Source organism: Aythya fuligula, chromosome 1, assembly GCF_009819795.1.
Source record: "Aythya fuligula isolate bAytFul2 chromosome 1, bAytFul2.pri, whole genome shotgun sequence".
NCBI lineage: Eukaryota > Metazoa > Chordata > Aves > Anseriformes > Anatidae > Aythya > Aythya fuligula.
In genome coordinates, this window is record NC_045559.1 from 189,146,332 (window position 1) to 189,152,760 (window position 6,429).

The following is a 6,429-nucleotide window of genomic DNA, read 5'->3' on the forward strand; positions in this document are numbered from 1 at the left end:
ATCATAGAACAGTCACTGAAATAAACAGCAGGAGGCCAGATCCTCAGTTTGTATGCTGGTATCCTCTCACCCATGCAGAGCTCTGTTTCATTAGGTTTCTCTCTTTTGCAACACCAAAGAATGTGGCTGCAAAGGATATAGTTTATTTCAGCATTGTCAGGTCAGCATCGAATCATATATGCATATATGTAAGGCAGTATATAGCTAAATACTTCAGCGTTATGTGGATTTCTAATATTGTACGGTCAAAAGAGTGCATCAGATAATCTAGTCTGACTTTAACCAGAAGGCTGCTCATCATAAATTAATGGTTAATGCAGGAAATAAATCTGAAAGGGACCCTCTGGACCTTCCAATTTAAACCTTTGCTGTCACATGCAATTCAAGTCACTAAATGTAAACTATTTATCTGTTTCTTAAAGGTTTTTTGGTGGTATTAACCTCACTGACAAAAAAAGGTACAGAAATTTCACTCCTTGGAAGGGTAGAGAGCCCAATTATTTCAGATAGTTCATTTTATCAATTTAATTTTTAGTATAGGATAATTGATACTTATTTTTCCTTGGCCAGTGCTGCCCATGAGTTTAATATTTTCTGTTCTTTTTGATTTTCACCCCACTATTTGTCGTACCCCCTCCAGCCCTTTTATTTAGGCTCTGTTTTTATAAGTCCACTTTCACAAGGCAGAAAACTCTTGTGTAATTCTCCTAGTTCTTCCGCTGAGTCATTTATGCATAAGCAAGTTTGAATTCACCCGTGTTTAACACGGGTAAACAGTTAGATTGAAGCAACCAGATTGTTGCTTCTCACTAATGAAGCCACAGTTAACAGCAAGAGTTCTTGATTCCCCCAAACTGAACACAGTACGCTCTGGTCTTTGCTTCAATCTCCTTTCATGTGGGATTTTCATTCATATGTCCTTTTCCTGAATAAGTCCATTTCCATGAACCTACTCTACCCCCATGTTCAGCACGTTCCACAGCTCGTTTGCAGCCCTCGCACTGCCATTGCCCGGAGTGCATTACCCCGTGGAGAAGTTTCATCGGCAGAGTCCAAGGTCAGCTCCTCCACTGATAAGAGCTGTTGTGAAAAAAGCCAGAAGCGAGGGGCTGCCCCTCCTTTCCCTTGGGAGCCACTTTTAAGCTGAGGCTTTGTGCTGGCCTTTTGTGCAGCTGTATTTCCATCTGATCCTGACTACTGTCTCCTAGCCCAGTCCTGACCCTGGTTTGCTGCTCCACATCCTGGCTCCTTGGCCATGAGGTGACCGCTCCTGTTGCCTTGGTATCATGCCCAGATTCCCCGCAGAGCTGCCAGCTCCCTGCCAGCCCCCTACCCTCCTTCCTTTTTTTCCTTTATTTCCTTCCTGGTTTCTATATAATGCACGCTTTTGGGTGGGCAAGCTTGGACAAAGTGGTGCAGCAAATTATGTCAGGATTCCTGGATGGAAAGTAGCAGACTGAAATAAAAGCCAATAATTCTTAACGGTATATACCTGACATCTCCTGGAATCTCACATTGCTTGTGTGCAAGTTTTCCTGGCTTGTCTCCACAACATGTTCCTTCTAACAGTAAACATTTTGCAATAGGAGCTTCATCTTTCCTATGTGTTTTTATAGGTTCAAGCATATTGGGAAACATGTATTTTTTTCACCACTATGACCTCCAGTTCTTTACTATTTTTTAAATTTCTATTTGCGGGAGGCTGACAAACCACTAGATGGCAAACAGTTTCTGCAAAATAATCCATGTGTATTCACACAGTGCTCTGTCCTCAGCTTCATCACTGAGGCAAAGGGGTGTAGTCCCATGGCAGTTCATAGGAATTTGAGGTGAAGATCACAGAGTCACAGAATTTTCTAGGTTGGAAGAGACCTCCAGGTCATCGAGTCCAACCTCCAACCTAACGCTAACAGCCCTCCACTAAACCATATCCCTAAGCTTTACATCTAAGCGTCTTTTGAAGACTTCCAGGGATGGTGACTCCACCACTTCCCTGGGCAGCCTGTTCCAGTGCCTCACAACCCTTTCAGTGAAGAAGTTCTTCCTAACATCTAACCTAAAACTCCCCTGGCTCAACTTAAACCCATTCCCCCTCGTCCTGTCACCAGGCACGTGGGAGAACAGGCCAACCCCCACCTCGCTACAGCCTCCCTTGAGGTACCTAAAAAGAGCGATAAGGTCACCCCTGAGCCTCCTCTTCTCCAGGCTGAACAAGCCCAGCTCCCTCAGCCGCTCCTCGTAGGACTTGTTCTCCAGGCCCCTCACCAGCTTCGTCGCCCTTTTCTGCACCCGCTCAAGCACCTCGATGTCCTTCTTGTAGCGAGGGGCCCAAAACTGAACACAGTACTCGAGGTGCGGCCTCACCAGAGCTGAGTACAGGGGGACGATCACCTCCCTAGCCCTGCTGGTCACGCTGTTCCTGATACAAGCCAGGATGCGGTTGGCCTTCTTGGCCACCTGAGCACACTGCTGGCTCATATTCAGCCAACTATCCACCATCACTCCCAGGTCCTTCTCTGCCTGACAGCTTTCCAACCATTCCTCTCCCAGCCTGTAGCTCTGCTTGGGGTTATTGCGCCCCAGGTGCAGGACCCGGCACTTGGCCTTGTTAAACTTCATGCAGTTGACCTCAGCCCATCGGTGCAGCCTATCCAGATCCTTCTGCAGAGCTTTCCTACCCTCAAGCAGATCGACACACGCACCTAACTTGGTGTCATCTGCAAACTTACTGAGGGTGCACTCGATGCCCTCGTCCAGATCATCGATGAAGATATTAAAGAGGACCGGCCCCAGCACTGAGCCCTGGGGGATGCCACTAGTGACTGGCCTCCAACTGGACTTGGCTCCATTCACCACGACTCTTTGGGCCCGGCTATCCAGCCAGTTTCTAACCCAACGAAGCGTGCGCCAGTCCAAGCCAAGAGCAGCCAGTTTCTTGAGGAGAATGCTGTGGGAGACGGTGTCAAAAGCCTTGCTGAAGTCAAGGTAGACCACATCCACAGCCTTTCCCTCATCCACCCAGCGCATCACTCTGTCATAGAAGGAGATCAGGTTCGTCAGGCATGACCTGCCTTTCATAAAGCCATGCTGACTGGGCCTGATCGCCTGCTTCCCCTGCAAGTGCTGCATGATGACTCTCAGGAGGATCTGCTCCATGAGCTTTCCTGGCACTGAGGTCAAACTGACAGGCCTGTAGTTTCCCGGGTCTGCCCTCCGGCCCTTCTTGTAGATGGGCGTCACGTTTGCTAGCCGCCAGTCGATTGGGACCTCCCCCGATAGCCAGGACTGTTGATAAATGATGGACAGTGGCTGGGCCAGCTCCTCTGCCAGTTCCCTCAGTACCCTTGGGTGGATCCCATCCGGCCCCATCGACTTGTGCACATCTAAGTGCCGTAGCAGGTCACCAACCAGTTCTTCATGGATAATGAGGGCCACATCCCGCTCCCCATCCCCTTCCACCAGCTCAGGGTACTGAGTATCCAGAGAACATCCGGTATTGCCGCTAAAGACTGAGGCAAAGAAGGCATTGAGCACCTTAATGCTATATGCTATAGTCCTGCTCCTCCCTGCCTCTCCCTCCATTTTGCTGTTTAGTGTCCACTCAGACAGGTGTGGAGTGGGTTCGTAGAAGTGATCTATGCTTAAAACAACATAGGAAAAAAAAAAAAAAAGTAAGCTGTTTCCAACCATTTCAGTTCCATCAATCAGCTTACAGCCCTCTTGTGCAAAACAAGGTTTATTCTGAGATCTGCAGTTACAGCTCTATGCTGCCGGTGAATGGTATCACATATTCTTCTATCTGGCATAAAATCCCAAGGTTCAGGTATGTATGTACACAGATGCTCAGCATATATTCTCTATAAGTTACTAAGGATGACCTCTGTGACTCCTGGTTTTCTATCTACAAGAGACATGGCACGAAGGTGTATCTCCAGAACGTAGGTCCAGCTGTTTTGAGAAGATTTTTAAAACAAATAAAAATAAATCTACCAAGTAATGTGACTTTGCTGTCTGATTATCTTTTCTGGTCATTATTGAAGTTCTGTGTGAACGTGTTTTAACCTGGATTTAATTGGAAGGAAAATGTTATTGGAGTCAAATTATCCCTTTCAGTTGAATCACTTGAGGAGACTCAAGGAAAGGAGAGGATCCATATGGAGCTTTCTTTTAGTGATTGCCTCCTGTTAACTGTCACGGGTGCAGAACCATCTCATCCACAAACTCTGATCTGGGGCAGTGTCCTTAGTGACACCCTGGGACTCCCTGCTCTGGTTTCTGGCATCACTCTTCCAGGTCAGTCCTCTGGCTATGGATGCTCCTTGATCACAAGAGGTTTATTCAGTATAACTAAGCCCTCACAAACAAACAAGCAAAACCAAAAACAAAACAAAAAACAGGAGGATAAGGCCATATCATTTCATCTTGGCAACTTGCATGTGATTGGGGGCAGGAGTAGTCCTGTGAGCTGCTGACACACTATCATTTTCTAATTTTTTTTTTTCTCAACTATGACATTTATTTAACTTGATTTTTCTAGTTCTAAGACCATACAAATGATCAAGGTCTTTCTCTCCACCTGCCCCTGGCACTTTAGCACTAGAGACCTTGATCTAACTTGAGGAAGGCAGGAATGTGCAGGAGTTCTCATCAGCGGAGGAGGGATAAATGGAGAGGTAAAATGTACATGAGGTGGTTGTTTTTATTTGGGGAATGAAAGTGGTTTTTAAGCTTTTCTGTGAAAGGCGGATAATCAGAGCAGCATCACATTCTGTGTGTAGCTGCCAAGCAATTCTGCAGTGAAAAGGTGATTTGGATGTGAGAATTTTGGCACCGTTGGTGAGGATCCGATAACTGCAGCACAGCAGGGCAGGAGAGTGTTTTGCTTCCAATTGCTTTGTCTTCAATGATTTCAGTACAGTACCTGAAACAGTGGGAAAGAGATAAAAATGTTTGGAGTTTGTCATCCTGAGAGGTGGAGCTCTGGGAATCCACTCAGAGAGGACAGCTGAGGAGGTGGGTCTGTCCTGTGACAAGGGGGTGAATTACCGCCCTGGAATTCAGCTGAACTGGTAATAATTGGTTGTTCCAAAGCCACAGATCTGTCATACACACGAGACTGCAAAACCCGTGACAATTTCCATCTCTGCCCAGGGGACTTTAAAGTTAGTTTTCTGGAACTCTTGATCCTGTTCAATAGGAAAATATGTGAGTTTTTCACAGGAAAGCTTTTCTTACTCTTCTGATTTTCTGAAATTCTTCTACTTCATGTTATCCCTAACATTTCATAGCAATAGCTCTTCCCTATGATAAGTTGAGAAAGTGGTGGACAGTTTAACATGAAATTTTCAAAACAAAGCAGAATTTGCCATCATAGTCATAGCCAGCAGGGCGATAACTTTTACCGATGTGAAGGTTTGTCTCCTTCAATATGGTATCTTAAGGTGTGCTCAAAATACAACTGTACAAGTTCATGAAAGTGAAATCCACTGCAGGCTGATAAATATAAGAGCACAGTGTCTAACACGTCTGCAATCCTTGATGTGCACATTGGTGGAAGCTGGGGAAACGCTGAGGGAAAATCTGTGCTTGCTTCATTCTCACACTCATTCCCAGGTATCGACTTTCTCAGTTGCTGGAGGCAAAATACTGGGCTTGAGGCACCTTTGGACATTTCTTTGGTCTGACTCCTTCCTAATTTTCTGGCATATAATGCCCTGAAGCTGTGGCTGCAGATTTCTCACTGGAGGACAGGAGCTGAGGAACAAAATCCACCAGACCTTCCCTAAGGAATTTGGGCAATGTTTTCATTGCTACCCATGTCCCAACTCCTGATAGTAGTTAGACTGTAATTAGAGGCTCCAGTTAAACAAGAAAGACATTTTCTGACCGCACGAGATTCATGTTGACAATGAATTATATAGACAGATACCCCTGTTGCCTATTGGTGCCCAATTCTCTTCTCTGGATAATGCTGACATGAATTATCAGTAATATATTTTTACTCTCTTCCCAGTCCTTACAGATGTTTCTCAAAAACACATGCAACAAAGGGGAAGCAAAATCTCTCCATTAAGCAAAGATGTTGATTGCTGTAGATTCTGCAAACCCTGCTGTACTGCCACTTGCAAGTGAAGTGAGAAAAGTATGAGGTCCTCCTCGTTACTACCTTTGAAAAATGCATCCTCGGGTAGCCTGCTAGGAAGGAATGAGTTCATATTTAACGGGAGACTATCAGTTCGTAAAGAGAAGCAGCTCAATTATGCAAGAGAAAGAGTTTAGTGTAATATTCTTGCAGAAAGTTTTAGTGTACGAGGGCAGTGCATTAAGGCAGGAGGTTTGTGTGGCCACCAGGAGGCACAGCAAGCTAGGGCTCCACCGTGCTCACACCACTGCACACAGCAGTAGTGAAGGGAGGAGAAAGTTTTCGTA